Genomic DNA, 17,770 nt, shown 5'->3' on the forward strand with positions numbered 1-17,770 from the left:
GAATCAGCGATATAGAAGGTGAAATGATGGAAAATAAAGAAGCTGAGAAAAAGAGAGATAAACAACTACTGGATCACGAGGGCAGAATTCGAGAGATAAGCAATACCATAAGACGAAACATTAGAATAATTGGGATCCCAGAAGAAGAAAGAGAGAGAGGGGCAGAAGATATATTGGAGCAAATTATAGCAGAGAACTTCCCTCATGTGGGGAAGGAAACAGGCATCAAAATCCAGGAGGCACAGAGAACCCCTCTCAAAATGAATAAAAATAGGTCAACACCTGACATCTAATAGTAAAACTTACGAGTCTCAGAGACAAAGAGAAAATCCTGAAAGCAGCTGGGGACAAGAGGTCTGTAACCTACAATAGTAGAAACATTAGATGGGCAACAGACCTATCACCAGAGACCTGGAAGGCCAGAAAGGACTGGCATGATATATTCAGAGCATTAAATGAGAAAAATATGCAGCCAAGAATACTATATCCAGCTAGGCTGTCATTGAAAATAGAAGGAGAGATAAAAAGCTTCCAGGACAAACAAAACTAAAGGAATTGCAAACACAAAACCAGCCCTACAAGAAATGTTGAAAGGGGTCCTCTAAGCAAAGAAAGAGCCTAAAAGTAGACCAGAAAGGAACAGAGACAATATACAGTAACAGTCACCTTACAGGCAAAACAATGGCACTATATTCATATCTTTCAATAGTTACCCTGAATGTAAATGGACTAAATGCCCCAATCAAAAGACACAGGCTATCAGATTGGATAAAAAAAAAAAAAAACAAGACCCATTGATATGCTGCTTGCAAGAGACTCATTTTAGACCCAAAGACACCACCAGATTGAAAGTGAGGAGGTGGAAAACCATTTACCATGCTAATGGATATCAAGAGAAAGCTGGGGTGGCAATCCTTATATCAGACAAATTAGATTTTAAACCAAAGACTGTAATAAGAGATGAGGAAGGACACTGTATCATACTTAAAGGGTCTATCCAACAAGAAGATCTAACATTTGAAATATCTATGCCCCTAACATGGGAGCAGCCAATTATAAAAGCCAATTAATAACAAATTCAAAGAAACACATGGACAACAATAGAATAATAGTAGGAGACTTTAACACCCCCTCACTGAAATGGACAGATCATCTAAGCAAAAGATCAGCAAGGAAATAAAGACTTTAAATGACACACTGGACCAAATGGACTTCACAGATATATTCAGAACATTCCATCCCAAAGCCACAGAATACACATTCTTCTCTAGTCCCCATGGAACATTCTCCAGAATAGATCACATCCTAGGTCACAAATCAGGTCTCAGCTGGTACCAAAAGATTGGGATCATTCCCTGCATATTTTCGGACCACAATTCTTTGAAACTAGAATTCAATCACAAGAGGAAAGTCAGAAAGAACTCAAATACATGGAGGCTAAAGAGCATCCTACTAAAGAATGAATGGGTCAACCAGAAAATTAAAGAAGAATTTTAAAAATTCATGGAAATGAATGAAAATGAAAACACAACTGTTCAAAATCTTTGGGATGCAGCAAAGGCGGTCCTAAGAGGAAAGTACATAGCAATACAAGCCTTTCTGAAGAAACAAGAAAGGTCTCAAATACACAACCTAACCCTACACCTAAAGGAGCTGGAGAAAGAACAGCAACTAAAGCCTACAGCCAGCAGGAAAAGAGAAATAATAAAGATCAGAGCAGAAATCAATGAAATAGAAACCAAAAGAACAGTAGAACAGATCAAAGAAACTAGGAGCTGGTTCTTTGAAAGAATTAATAAGATTATTAATAAACCCTTGGCCAGACTTATCAAAAAGAAAAGAGAAAGGATCCAAATAAATAAAATCATGAATGACAGAGGAGAGATCACAACCAACACCAGAAAAATACAAACAATTATAAGAACATATTACAAGCAACTATATGTCAGCAAATTAGATAATCTGGAAGAAATGGATGCATTCCTAGAGATGTATAAACTACCAAAACTGAACCAGGAAGAAATAGAAAACCTGAACAGACCCAGAACCACTAAGGAAATTGAAGCAGTCATCAAAAATCTCAAAAAACAAGAGCCCAGGGCCAGTTGGCTTCCCAGGGGAATTCTACCAAACATTTAAAGAAGAATTACTACCTATTCTTCTGAAACTGTTCCAAAAAATAGAAATGGAAGGAAAACTTCCAACTCATTTTATGAGGTCAGCATTACCTTGATCCCCAAATCAGACAAAGATCCCATCAAAAAGGAGAATTACGGATCAATATCCCTGATGAACATGGATGCAAAAATTCTCACCAAAATACTAGCCAATAGGATCCAACAGTACATTAAAAGGATTATTCACCACAACCAAGTGGGGTTTATTCCTGGGCTGCACGGTTGGTTCAACATCTGCAAATCAATCAATGTGATACAATACATTAATAAAGAAATAACAAGAACCATACGATCCTCTCAATAGATGCAGAAAAAGCATTTGACAAAGTACAGCATCCTTTCTTGATCGAAACTCTTCAGACTATAAGGATAGAGGGTACATACCTCAATATCTTAAAAGCCATCTATGAAAAACCCACAGCGAATATCATTCTCAATGGGGAAAACTGAGAGCTTTCCCCCTAAGGTCAGGAACACAGCAGGGATGTCACTATCACCACTGCTATTCAACATAGTACTAGAAGTCCTAGCCCAAGCAATCAGACAACAAAAAGAAAAAAAAGGTATCCGAATCAGCAAAGAAGAAGTCAAACTCTCACTCTTTGCAGATGATATGATACTTTATGTGGAAAACCCAAAAGACTCTACCCCAAAACTGCTAGAATTCATACAGGAATTCAGTAAAGTGGCAGGATATAAAATCAATGCACAGAAATTAGTGGCATTTCTATACACCAACAACAAGACAGAAGAAAGAGAAATTAAGGAGTCGATCCCATTCACAATTGCACCCCAAACCATAAGATACTTAGGAATAAATCTAACCAAAGAGGCAAAGAATCTGTACTCAGAAAATTATAAAATACTCATGAAAGAAATTGAGGAAGACACAAAGAAATGGAAAAATGTTCTATGCTCATGGATTGGAAGAACAAATATTGTGAAGATGTCAATGCTACCTAGAGCAATCTACACATTTAATGCAATCCCTATCAAAATACCATCCACTTTTTTCAAAGAAATGGAACAAATAATCCTAAAATTTGTATGGAACCAGAAAAGACTCCAAATAGCCAAAGGAATCTTAAAAAAGGAAAGCAAAACTGGTGGCATCACAATTCCGGACTTCAAGCTCTATTACAAAGCCATAACCATCAAGACAGTATGGTACTGGCACAAAAACAGACACATAGATCAATGGAATGGAATAGAGAGCCCAGAAATGGACCCTCAACTCTATGGTCGACTAATCTTTGACAAAGCAGGGAAGAATGTCCAATGGAAAAAAGATGGTCTCTTCAACAAATGGTGTTGGGAAAATTGGACAGCCACATGTAGAAGAATGAAACTGGACCATTTCCTTACACCACACACAAAAATAGACTCAAAATGGTTGAAAGACCTCAATGCGAGACAGGAGTCCATCAAAATCCTAAAGGAGAACACAGGCAGCAACTTCTTCGACCTCAGCCACAGCAACTTCTTTCTAGAAACATCCCCAAAGACCAGGGATGCAAGGACAAAAATGAACTATTGGGACCTCATCAAGATAAAAAGCTTTTGCACAGCAAAGGAAACAGTCAACAAAACCAAAAGACAACCGACAGAATGGGAGAAGATATTTGCAAATGACCTATCAGATAAAGGGTTAGTATCCAAAATCTATAAAGAACTTATCAAACTCAACACCCAAAGAACAAATGATCCAATCAAGAAATGGGCAGAAGACATGACCAGATATTTTTCCAAAGAAGACATCCAAATGGCCAACAGACACATGAAAAAGTGCTCAACATCGCTCGGCATCAGGGAAATCCAAATCAAAACCTCAAGAGATACCACCTCACACCAGTCAGAATGGCTAAAATGAACAAGTCAGGAAACGACAGATGTTGGCGAGGATGCGGAGAAAGGAGAACCCTCCTACACTGTTGGTGGGAATGCAAGCTGGTGCAGCCACTCTGGAAAACAGTATGAAGGTTCCTCAAAAAGTTGAAAATAGAGCTACTGTACGACCCAGCAGTTGCACTACTGAGTATTTACCCCAAAGATACAAATGTAGTGAATCAAAGGGGTACATGCACCCCAATGTTTATAGCAGCAATGTGCACAATAGCCAAACTATGGGAAGAGACAAATGTCCATCAACAGATGAATGGATAAAGAAGATGTGGTATATATATACAGTGGAATATTACACAGCCATAAAAAAACCGAAATCTTGCCATTTGCAACAATGTGGTTGGAACTAGAGGGTATTATGCTAAGCGAAATAAGTCAATCAGAGAAAGACAAGTATCATATGATCTCACTGATGTGAGGAATTCTTAATCTCAGGAAACAAACTGAAGGTTGCTGGAGTGGTGGGGGGTGGGAGGGTTGGGGTGGCTGGGTGATAGACATTGGGGAGGGTATGTGCTATGGTGAGCGCTGTGAATTGTGTAAGACTGATGAATCACAGACCTGCACCTCTGAAACAAATAATACATTATATGTTTAAAAAAAAAGTAGATAGTAAGAAGGGAAAAATGAAGGGGTGGAAATCAGAGGGGGAGACAAACTATGAGAGACCATGGACTCTGAGAAACAAACTGAGGGTTCTAGAGGGGAGGGGGTGGAGGGGATGGGTTAGCCTGGTGATGGGTATTAAAGAGGGCGTGTATTGAATGGAGCACTGGGTGTTATATGCAAACAATGAATCATGGAACACTACATCAAAAACTAATGATGTAACGTATGGTGATTAACATAACATAATAAAATAAAATTAAAAAAGGAATAGAATATTTTCATAGTTCTGAGTTACATATGCAAACATGTTTTTTACTCTGTATTAGTGTTTTCCTCTCATATGTTTCCTGAAGTGGTGTGATTTACTCTAATTTTTGTGGTAGAGGAAATGAAATATATTAAATCCATGAGGCATAATGTGAACCTTCTATTCCCTGAATTTTTATGCAGTGCTTACTTTAAGGAAATTTATTATTATTTATTATCAATAAGTATAATTATATGCACTAGCAAAAAAAAAGGTGGAAGTTTGGACATTTATTTCTGACCAAAGAGTACAAATAATCTAGAAGAATAATCTTTGGTGATTCTTTTGAAATTTGAAGAAGATGAAAATGAAACCACTATCATGATGCCTAAAGAACTTTTAGATATGCCAACTGGACACCATAGAGTATATACTGCCAATGTTGGACATTTTAAGGATGTGGAAAGAGGGGAACCCTCTTACACTGTTGGTGGGAATGAAAGCTGGTGTATCCACTCTGGAAAACAGTATGAAGTTTCCTCAGGACATTAAAATAGAACTACCCTATGACTCAGCAACTGCGCTACTGGGTATATACCCCAAAGATACAGATGTAGTGAAAAGAAGGAGCACATGCACCCCAATGTTCATAGCAGCAACATCCACGATAGTCAAACTGTGGAAGGAGCTGAGATGTCCTTCAAGGGATGAATGGATAAAGATATGGTTCATATATACAATGGAATATTACTCAGCCATCAGAAAGGGTGAATATCTACCATTTACATCGCCATGGATGGAACTGGAGGCTATTATGCTAAGTGAAATAAGCCAATCAGAGAAACACAATTATCATATGGTTTCACTCATATGTGGAACATAAGGAATAGTGCAGAGGACAATAGGGGTGGGAGGGAAACTGAATGGGAAGAAATCAGAGAAGGAGACAAACCATATGAGACTCTTGACTCCAGGAAACAAACTGAGGGTTGTGGAAAGGGAGGCGGGTGGGGGGATGGGATAACTGGGTGACGGGCATTAAGGAAGGCATACGATGTGATGAGCACTGGGTGTTATACTGAACTGATGAGTCACTGAACATTATGTCAAAAACTAATGAGGTACTACACCTTGGCTAATTGATTTTAAATAAAATAAAATCTGTTGGAATTAATCAATGTCAATAAAGTGACATGTTACATAATTGAAAAAAAAAGATACTACTTCACATTAGGATCATTATGACAATCACAGGTGTTAGCAAGGATATGGAAAAATTAACACTCTTATAGATTGTAAAATGGTGAAGCCAGTTTAGAAAATAGGTATTTCTTCAAAAAAGTTAAGCATAGAGTTACCATGTGACTCAGCAATGCCCACTTCTTGTGTGTGTGTGTGTGTGTGTGTGTGTGTGTGTGTGTGTGTGTGTGGTGTACTCAAGAGAACTGAAAACATATAACCACACAAAAACTTGTACACAAATGTTCATAGTAGCACTATTCAGAATAATCAAATAATAGAAACAACTCAAATGTCCACCAATTGATAAATGGATAAATAAAATGTGCTATATCCATATATGGGGATATTATTTAGCCATAAAAAGGAATAAACTACTAACACATGATTCAACATGAGTAAATCTTGAGAACACTCTAACTGAAAGAATTTAGACACAAAAGGCCACATATTGTGTGATTCCATTTATATTGAGATGTCTAAAATAGGCAAATATATAAAAAAGGAAAAGTAGATTAGTAGTTGCCAGGGCCTGGAGGGATAGAAGAATCAAAAATGACTGCTAATATGTAAGGGGATTTTTTTTTAGGATGATGAAAATGTTCTAAAATTAGATAGTGGTGATGGTTGCACAACTGTGAATATATTAGAAACCACATGAATTGTATACTTTAAAAGGGTGAATTGTATGTTTTCATAATAAAGGTACTATTAAAAAAATAATACTGTGCTAATAAACAACAGATGGGTTGAGATCAAGAAGCCTAGTCTACATGCACAGTAGTAGAATTAATGAACAGTAGTTTCTTCTTTAACTTTTGGTAAAACCAATTAGGCTATGTATCTATATTGGAGTATGAAGAATAATCAGTGACAATCACTGCTTGTTATGCTTTCCAGTAATGTGTAGAGATTTTAGAGCAGAATATCTTGACTGTAAACTGTAGTCTAAAATATTCTGCAGCAATTTGGCTGCAATGCATGTAGATGCAAGACAAATGAAAAATAATACGTTCTTTCTTAATTCTCAACTTGTTGCATACAGAAGTTCTAGAGAGCTACATGAATTACTATGTTGACAACGATTACAAAGAGAAAAAACAAACTACCAGCCTTCTTTAAAATAAACACTGTTCGTTTAAATGTTAGTAGTTGGTTTATTTGGTTGAGGTACTGATTCAATAATATCTGCTAATTAGAACAATGTATTAAGCAACATAAAATTGACCCAGATTATCTGTTGATCACAACATTTTAAGGCACTTGTATGAAGTAGACAAGAAAACAAACAGAACAGAGTATATTCAGTGAGAAAGATCTCTAGATATGAACACAAGACCATGGGCAAGATGAGCATTACAGAGAAATGCTCTCTCCATTTGCTCTCAGCCCTGTCATTGAATCTGTGCTCGTTAACTATCTTAATAAAGTTAGATGTTCTAAAATTGAAAACAGGAAGAAATACTGGCAATAAAATCCCAACAAGTAAGCAACTTCTAGTGATCTCTAATTAACTCCTGTTGCTTATTTTAAGAATTATTCCAACTCTTATTTATAAAACATTAAATGGAATTCAAAGTTGACAAAATGAAATAAACTTGAACTGACTCTATTCTTTAAGAGTTTTAAGGGATTTTCTTACAATGGTTAAAAAAAAAGGAAGTCTTGACTGTTCTTCCTTCAAAACCTAATCAAGTCAGTAAATGAAGCAAGTCTAGTTGTATCCTAATGTTTAAAACACATGTATAATTATGAATGTACATGGAAGCACACACATGTAAACACACACATTCTAGCAAATCATTCACAATATGATACTGGTCTATGCAGAAACACGCACTAAGGTTGAGAATGCTCACCTACTTCATTATATGTGACTGTAATATTTTATCATTTTGCTCCATTTATTGACTTTACATTATAGATTCATAGGCATCTAAGAAATATTATCTTTCACCATTGTTTGCAAAGCTTTAGTCTCAGGTCATGATCACAGGGTCATGATCACAGGCTCCATGTTCAACAGGGAGTCTGCCTGAGATTCTCTCTCACTCTCTCTCTCCCTCTGCCCCTCTTCCCCTCTCTGTCTCTCTCTCAAATAAATATTTTTTTGAAGATTTTTATTTATTTATTTGTCAGAGAGAGAGGAAGAGAGAGAGATCCCAAGCAGGGAGAGCAGCCGGTGGAGGGAGAAGCAGGCTCTCCGCTGAGCAGGGAGCCCGATGCAGGACTCGATCCCAGGACCCTGGGATCATGACCTGAGCTGAAGGCAGATGCTTAACCAACTGAGCCACCCAGGTGTCTCTCAAATAAATAAATCTTAAAAAATAAATAAATAAATTTAAGGAGTTATGACCTGTCATAAACATTCACAAAAAAAGATCTCAAGTGTCATTTATATGACATTTAATAATTATTGAGAATTGTTCCGTTTATTTATTATATTTGATTTTCATAATCTCCCCATTAGGAAGGCTGGGTAGGTATCTCTATTTTACTTTATTTTTCAGAAATTCAGAGCCATACAATGAATGGAATTGCCAAAAGTGATACCTAACCCTGGAGGTTTTTTTTTTTTTTTAATTCTGTATATCCACAATTTTTTAAAAATTCTGTATATCTGGGAACACTTTTAAAAGAATTTTTAGAGAATTTATGTTAAGCTGGTATTTTAATTCTTGTCTGTTTGTAGTAAATACACACAAAATATTCAAATAAATCTCTGGGACACATCTGTTTCCTGTTCATTGTGCACATCATGTTATAAGCTTTTGGAATGAAAAGTGGCATTTAAAAACCTCAAGAAATGACAATAGCAGTGATGATGTTTTTCAGCTCTTACTGATAATGTGGGAACTGATTATTTATCTCAAAAGGTTTTTATAAAATAAAGCAAACCTTGGAACATATTCAGTTAGAAAATAAACCTTGAAATGATAAATCTTGAAACCAAGAGCGATAAAGAAGAGTTTCAAGAAAGAACTCAGTGATTTTTAAACATGCTAACATTTCTTAAATACTTTTGTTAATTCTATGATGTTGTCACAAGTTGATGCCTGTGTGTAATACATATTATTCTATCTTTAAGGTAACACAGGTGGTTGAAGCACCAGAACATATTTTTACCTAAATAGTTAGACAGCTTTCAAATAGTCATATTTTGGGCAGGTTACTAACTTTTTTTTTTTAGTAACTTTTTTTTAAATTTTTTTATTGTTATGTTAATCACCATATATTACATAATTTGTTTTGGTGTAGTGTTCCATGATTCATTGTTTGTTCATAACACCCAGTGCTCCACGCAGAATGTGCCCTCTTTAATACCCATCACCAGGCTAACCCAACCCCCTACCCTCCTCCCCTCTAAAAACCTCAGTTTGTTTTTCAGAGTCCATCATCTCTCCTGGTTTGTCTCCCCCTCTGACTTACTCCCCTTCATTCTTCCTCTCCTGCTATCTTCTTCTTTTTCTTTTTTCTTAAAATATGTTGCGTTATTCGTTTCAGAAGTACAGATCTGTGATTCAACAGTCTTACACAATTCACAGCGCTCACCATAGCACATATCTTCCCCAATGTCTATCACCCAGGTTACTAACTTTTGATTTGGAAAAGAATTTATTATAGTTTGCCTTGGTTCTTAATTTGCTATATTAATAAATCTTAGTTTAGACCTTAAAAATATAAGTGATTTGAGAATTAGAAATTCTTTGATGAGAAAACGTATCTAACTTTACCTTATTTGAAGTAGAATCTATTATTTAAACATACATCAGACATCAAGAACTAAAAAAAAAATTGTACTAAGGCAAGAAGAAATTGCCTCCTTCTTCTTTCTTCTCCCTTACTTCGATTTCTTACCTCCTTCAAAGGAAGTTTCTGTAGTCTGGTTATTTTCTGTAGAAATCAAGCATCCCTCACTAGGAATGAGGCCTCTCTGGTCACATATATAAATATATGTATGTATGTATGTATGTATGTATGTGTATGCATGTATTTATGACCCATTCTGTCAGCATGACCCAGCAGATAATAGAAGTTAGAGCCAGCTGGGAGTTCAAATACAATTCATTAGAGGGTCTGTTTACAGAGATGCAGTTATGGCTGGGGGAACCAGCAAGGAATGTGGAACCATGAACTATTCCCACTCTTAGGCCTCCAGGTACAAAAGGAAGGAGATGGCACTACCAGGAGATGACATTTTCAAGAGTCTTGGAAGGGAGTGGGTGTCCAAAAGAAGCTGTCTTTGTAGAAGGAGGCAGCCAGTAGTGTGGAGTGGGGGTGAGGAGAGAGCCTAGGATGAGAGATAGCCAGGAAGGGCAGCAGGAGACATTTACCTTCTCCTTTCTTGTGCTTTCTCCAACATCCCGCCTGAGGCTCCTACTGGCCTAACCCTCTAGAGGGCAAGGGGACATAGGTAGTGCCATCCATAGGGGTCAGTCTCCCCTGGGACACACAGAAAAGTGGAAAAGGGCAAAGAATGGATCTGGGGATGGGTAGCAAATGGAGAATAACCAACCACCATCTCCAGTGTTTCATTTTATTAGTCTGACTGCCTAACTTGCTAGCTGAACTGACCTCTCACAACTTTGTGCTCTTACTTAAGTAAGCATTTCTTCCACAAAGGCTGGTGCAATGAATTATCTGTGGGGCCACCTGACTATAGTAGGTAAGGCCTCCCTTTGCCCCTGCTCTCAAGCCCTAGGCTCCAAATTATTGGTGGTGGTGCTTTGGGTAATGAATTTTCTAATAGGTCCCTCTAATTTTAGGCTTTCCATGCCTCAGAGTTAATTTATGAGGATGAATCAAAGTCAGGACCATAATCTTGAAGCAGAGTTCCTGGGGGCTCTTATATAGAGTTTGATTTTCTCTGATGGGCTACAGCCCTCTCATATAATTTCAAGTAGATTAGGACTTTGATTATCATATTGGCCCGTACCTCGAGACTGATAGCAGTTCCTCAGAGGTTCCCAGGGACTTTGGTTGTGCTCAAAGCACCAGAAGGCATATTACAGTTAGATAAAAATATAGAGACTAGAAGGACCCTTGTCCAAAACTCTGAAATATTGTTTCTATAAAATAAAAATGTTGTGAAACCAAATTCAATATTCAGTCTTGTTTAACACTGGAGGTTCAGACCATATACACTCCTCAATCTTGTGAAAATAATATATTTGAAATAAACTTTCCTGTGTTACGTTTGTGTGCAGCTCTGGTTCTAATTTTAGGAAAGAAAACTTCTTGCGAAAAGGCACTGGAATCACCCTTAAAAATGCATCTGTCTGATATCACATAAACATGAACTAATATGAAGATAATTAAATATTATTAATGAATCTTATTTCCCCATGTTTTAAAGGTTGTTTAAAGTCACTTCTCCAGGAAGTCAGGGAGAAAATTGTGGCCAACACATGGAATTAACTGACACATTCTACTGAATGACACCATTAATCCAATGAGACTCTAGAAGAATTAGTTTCAAAATATGAAGACAATTATGACCAGTACTATGATTGCTATTACTGCAAAAAATGTCCTTCTGTAGTCTTTCCCTTATGTCAAAAATACAGTGATAAAGTTGAAGAGGAAAATACAAGAAGAGAATGCTTTAAAAGAAAATTTGAAACTTACAAATAAAGGGAATAAAGATATTAGATTGTTCTGCTATTGAATAAGCCACCCTTGAGATTCTGCTGCTCAAAAGTGATCTGGTCTATCAAGATTTACATAGGGAAGGATCACAAAATCTCAGCTGAAACCCTCTTGTTTTTAAATTCAGATTTTTATTGGCTCATTTCTCAACACAAACTGAGAGGCCTTTTAAGTGCTGGAGTAGGGAAAGTGTTGAGGACATAGAGAGTAAGGGAGGGGACACGTTAGGGGGAGATCTGGTTGGTTAGCAGACAAATCAAGGGAAGTGAGAGCAATCAGTGCTACCTAACAGCGCCACAACCTGCTCTCTCATAGCACAAAATACTGTAGAAAAAAACGAGTATGTTTTCTAAGCAGCTGAACAAGCGCGGTCATGAAATGTTCACATGCAGGAATAGGAATCTGGGGCTACTGTTTCAATTGTGAAAAATCTGGGGGTGGACAAAGAATAAAAATCTGTGCTTTTGTTTTATTTTGAGGATGCTGATAAAAAGCTAAATTACCAATAGAAGAACACAGCAGTCAGAGGGTCGGGGCAGAAATCTGGTGACAGAGAGAGGCTGGTAGTAGAAGAGTTTCTTTATTTAAATTTAGTTTGCAACTACAATATAAAACTGATTATACATCTCAATAATCTGTTTATCAGTAGGACCTGTCATATCTGTTAAAAAAGATATTTATTATTCAGAAACTTATAAGAAGTCTTCAGAAATTAGCAGAGAGTATATGAGAAGCTTGTGCTTTAATTTCGTGATTCAGTGGTTTAATAAATACTTACAAAGCACCTACTACATGCAAATCATTATAAACCAATATAAAATATTTGCCACTTAATATTATTTTTTTTCTGCATTCCAGAACATTTAATTGGATAAGAGTCTCTCATGCTGTGTGTGTGTGTGTTTTAGATGTTTTGTTTATAAAAATGGAAGGACTTATCAATGTGTTTTATAAAGATAAATTTTCTAGAAAAAAGCCATGACCTGCTGAAAAACTTTTGGACAGCCACACAGTAACACAAAAAGTCAGCCTTGTAAACAAGGATTTCTGGAAGTTTGATTTATAAGGTCCTCCACCCATTTTCCTGTCACACAGGATATAATGGCTTTTGTTGAAATGCAGTGTGACACTAAATAACTGGCAGTTACTGACTGTGTTGCTTATTACTTGGATCACTCAATAGAGCTACATTTACAGGAAATCCAATAGCTTTTAATAGATATGCTGTATTGCTATCAAATAATAAATACAATTAAGTTTTTGTTATTAAACTATTTAGGCATGGAGACTAATATTTCATGCATGTCAAGGATGGCTTTATTTTTAAAGAATTCTGTATTCATAGTCTAGGTGCATAGTTAATCACTTTCTATGAATCAGAATTAAGATCCATGATCCTGTTTTATTTAATCATTGCCTCTTAACATAGGTTCTCCTATGAGCTGTCATTTAACAGTGGACCTTCTTCAGGTTTGTTGATGACTTAGTGGGAGTGCAACAATACATTTTAATCTAATAGCTTACTCAAGTCACATTTGGTTGTTATTTTATAGAATTTTGTATTCAGAACCAAGATTTTACATGCTGTTGGTGAATATATCTACTGTATTATGTGTTATGATGGACTTTTGTTTTTTGGACCATGAGTTACCAAAAATATTTAATCATATCTATTCTCCTGTTTTGACTGAGTCCACAATTGTAGGGCAGGTTTGGGTAGATTTAGGATAATTTAACTTTACGTGCTATATTCATTGAACACTATTCTTTTGGCTAAGTGACTGCTATTCTCAGGTAGGAAGGTTTGTACATCCATCCATCCATCCATCCATTCATTCATTCATTTAACCTTCAGAATTTATTGAGCACCTACTATATTGCAACTCATTTTTAGGTAGTAAATAAGATAGATATAGTCTCTGCCACCATGACACTTATCATTTGTTGGAAGGAGATAAACAATAAACAATAAATGGATAAATAAGAAAACATGTCATATAGTAATAAATATTACACAAATAATTATAATAGAGTGGCTACTTTTCATTTGGATAGTCAGAAAAGACCTGAGAAAATGACATTTAATGTGTTTTTTGAATGAAGGCAGCCTTGCGAAGTTCACATAGGTATCATCTAACTTTATATGAAAAGCAAAGTCAAAAGTAAACATAAATCAGATACAATCTTTTTGAGTCACAAATTTTTCCTTTTCCATTCCTGCATGGATATACACACCTTTGGTCAATATACACACCTCTGGTGAATGTGTGCAGATACGGAACAAAAATGATATTGGAAAAAATACACCCAGAAGTAAGCTGCATTAAAGGTGAGTTATTTGCAGAGGTGGATATAAAGAATGAGCCATGGCATGAAAACATGGAGGTTGTAGAAAGAAGGAGAACATGGGAACAACAAGAAAATTAAACAGCAATTTCCTTTTATTTTCCATCTCTATACCTACTGGGCCTAGAGATATAAAGGATCAGCAAAAGGATGCCCTGAGTACCATGGGCTATCTGTGTAGGGAGAGGAGGGGACTGCTAAGAGATTCAAGTCATTTGCATCCATGATTAGTAGCATCACTTTATTCAGAATCTAACACTACATTTTACATTATAAAAAAGTAACTTTAGCCTTTTTTTTCTTTCCGGGGCGCGCGGCGGCAAAATGGCGGTGCAAATTTCCAAGAAGAGGAAGTTTGTCGCTGATGGCATCTTCAAAGCTGAACTGAATAGTTGTTCACTCGGGAGCTGGCTGAAGATGGCTACTCCGGGGTTGAGGTCTGAGTTACACCAACCAGGACAGAAATCATTATCTTGGCCACCAGGACGCAGAATGGTCTTGGTGAGAAGGGCCGGCGGATCCGGGAATTGACTGCTGTGGTTCAGAAGAGGTTTCGTTTCCCTGAGGGCAGTGTAGCGCTTTGTGCCGAAAGGGTGGCCGCAAGAGGTCTGTGTGCTATTGCCCAGGCAGAATCTCTGCGTTACAAACTCCTAGAAGGCCTTGCTGTGCGGGAGGGCCTGCTATCGTGTACTGCGGTTCATCATGGAGAGTGGGGCCAAAGGCTGTGAGGTCGTGGTATCGGGGAAACTCCGAGGACAGAGGGCTAAATCCATGAAGTTTGTGGATGGCCTGATGATTCACAGTGGGGACCCTGTTAACTACGTTGACACTGCTGTGCGCCATGTTCTGCTCAGACAGGGTGTGCTGGGCATCAAAGTGAAGATCATGCCTCCCTGGGACCCAAATGGTAAGATTGGCCCTAAGAAGCCCCCTGCCGGATCATGTGAGCATTGTGGAACCCAAAGATGAGATACTGCCCACCACTCCCATCGCGGAACAGAAAGGTGGGAAGCCAGAGCCGTCTGCTATGCCGCAGCCAGTACCCACACCATAACAGGGTCTCTTTGGCAGCTGGATCTGGAGACTGGGTTTTAATCTGTAAAGACCTTTAATAAAATCTTTGAGAAAGAAAAAAAAAAGTAACTTTAAAAGGTCAAATTAATTATGTGTAGCTAAGAGTTAATCTTTAAACCACAAGAAAAGCAACAATCTAGTTATATATATCCTGACTCCCTTCATAACAGATTATTTTTTTGGGGGGGGAGTATTAGTACTTATATGAAAATACCAGTTTCTTTTTCAAACTGTGGCTTCTCTGTCTTTTGTATTAGTCTAAATGTGGAGTCCCAAGCCTTGTAAGGATGCATTTTTTATCTCAGATTTGTATCTAAATGGATCTTTATAATTGGACAAGATAAAATTGTGTGAACAAATTTGATTATTACATGGAATGCCTAAAACTCAATTAAGAAAATCTATGAACCAACTTGTTTCCAATTTCTTGTTTGTGGTACATAAACTGAAGTTGCAGAAAAATTAACCAGGTGAAGTTGGGTTGTGCTCAGAGTTCAGCATCACACCAGAGAGAATTCAAAACACTACTGTGAAGTGTTCACACAAAAAAATATGTCTGGTCTTTAGAAATGGGAGTGTGGAATTCATTAATATTTTGAGAATGTGTGGGTTCAATTTAAAATGTCTGTTTATGAGGATTACCTTTAATCTAGCCTTTCCTAGAAGAAAGGGGGAAGCGAAAGACTGCATTATCTTGAACGGAAAAAAATCTTGTGATACAAGATTTTAAGACTGTGCTACACTGAGAGTGATAGGTAGCAGAGCATCTTGGTGTGTTTTTATTGAATGTCATCATGTTTTGTTGTTGAAATTACCAATCTGTTCTCAGGAAATACTTACTTTAATAGCCTTTATTGTGCCCCTTTTGAAAAAATAAATCTATGCAAATTAGACAATAAATAAATCTCATAAAAATTAGACAAGTAAATTATACAAATTACACAGTAAATAAAAATAAAAACAATAGTCTTGTCATTAAGTGATAACCTGTTAGTAATGTTTAGAGCCTTTAAAACAGATTTTGATGCCTGTGTGTACACATGAATATTTATAAAACTGTGACCATGCTATGCATACCATATTCTTATAATCTATTTTTCTTATGTAATTTCTCTAAGTAATCTATTTTTTATGAACATATTTTCACACCATTGAATATACTGAAATCATCATCTTTAATTACTATATTTTAGGGGCACCTGGGTGGCTCAGTGGGATAAGTGTCCGACTTGATTTCAGCTCAGGTCATGATCTCAGGGTTGTGAGATCGAGTCCAGTGTCAGGTTCCTCGCTCAGCGCAGAGTCTGCTTGATTCTCTCCCTCTCCCTCTGCTCCTCCCCCTGCTCTCTCTTGCTCTCTAAAATAAATAAATAAAATCTTTAAAAATTACTACATTTTATTGCCTGAAATGAAATACACTTCCTCTTCCATTAGTCACTTAAGTCATTTTCAATTTTTGTTATTAAAAATAATGTTCTAATGGACCTAATCAGGGTAAGCAGTGCAATAAAAGTACACATGATGGAGGCTCAACCCAGTCTAGAAGGTCAGTGAAAACTTCTCAGAAGCTTAAACCTCTAAGCTGACATATAAATGCTGAGACCTGAGAAAAATCATCTGTAAGTGATGAAGAAAGATACAACCTAGGTTGAACATGCTTTCTCTTTATTTTTAATATTTAATCACTAAATTAGTAGAACATTCTTTAAATGCTTTCTTGTTCTCCCTGTCCTTCAGAATTCAGAAATAAGTTATTTTACTCTTTTCTTTCTTTTTCTCTTCTCTCTCTCAGCCATATTAATAACAATGTAGTTATTTGTATAGGTACAATAAAAATGGTCTTCCTTTTCTTAGGATATAACTGAACAAACTGATTATACAACCAAATTTCTTGCATTTTCTGGAGTCCCATATATGAGAATAGTCTCATTTACTAAGGCATAGCAAGTTCATCATTAATGAATAAGGATTATACTACATTTGTGGAATCAATGCCTATAAAGCCCTACCAGGAAACTGGTCAGATATCTGTTCTATGGCTGACAAAATTAGCCTTAGAGGTGATAAATGAGATCACTTTTTATCATCCCAGGAACCCTGCAGATTTGGGGTATCTTAAAAACAGAAAAGTCAATTGACATTTACCTCATCTTTGCTCTTTAGAATCTTAAAGTCCATTCCCAAGTCTTCTCCAAAGAGCCTCATGAAATGACTGTGGATTATAGGAATTATAAACTATGCCCCTTGAGCTGGGCCCAGTGGTTAGGAGAACCCAAGGAATAGTAAAGACCAAAAGATAAAATAGTAAAGAAACTCACAAGATGAAAACTAAACATTATGATTTAAGCTAGAGACAGGAAAAATAGTAAAGATTAAGTAAGGATCCAACATAGAAGATAAATTTCTACATCATTACACAGCTGTGGAGAGGGCCATGTCATGAGCCAGAGAAAATACAGAGAAATCAGAATTCCTAGGTCACACATAGCAATGTACAAGTTGAGCTGGTTTTAAAATAGTGTTTCTG

The 17,770-nt window shown here is 36.7% G+C and overlaps 1 pseudogene; it reads left to right on the forward strand.

Moving 5' to 3' along the window:
• Nucleotides 1-14,493: 14,493 nt before the first annotated feature.
• LOC113929292 lies at nt 14,494-15,297 on the forward strand (annotated as a pseudogene).
• Nucleotides 15,298-17,770: the final 2,473 nt, after the last annotated feature.

Source organism: Zalophus californianus, chromosome 5, assembly GCF_009762305.2.
Source record: "Zalophus californianus isolate mZalCal1 chromosome 5, mZalCal1.pri.v2, whole genome shotgun sequence".
Classification (NCBI taxonomy): Eukaryota; Metazoa; Chordata; class Mammalia; order Carnivora; family Otariidae; genus Zalophus; species Zalophus californianus.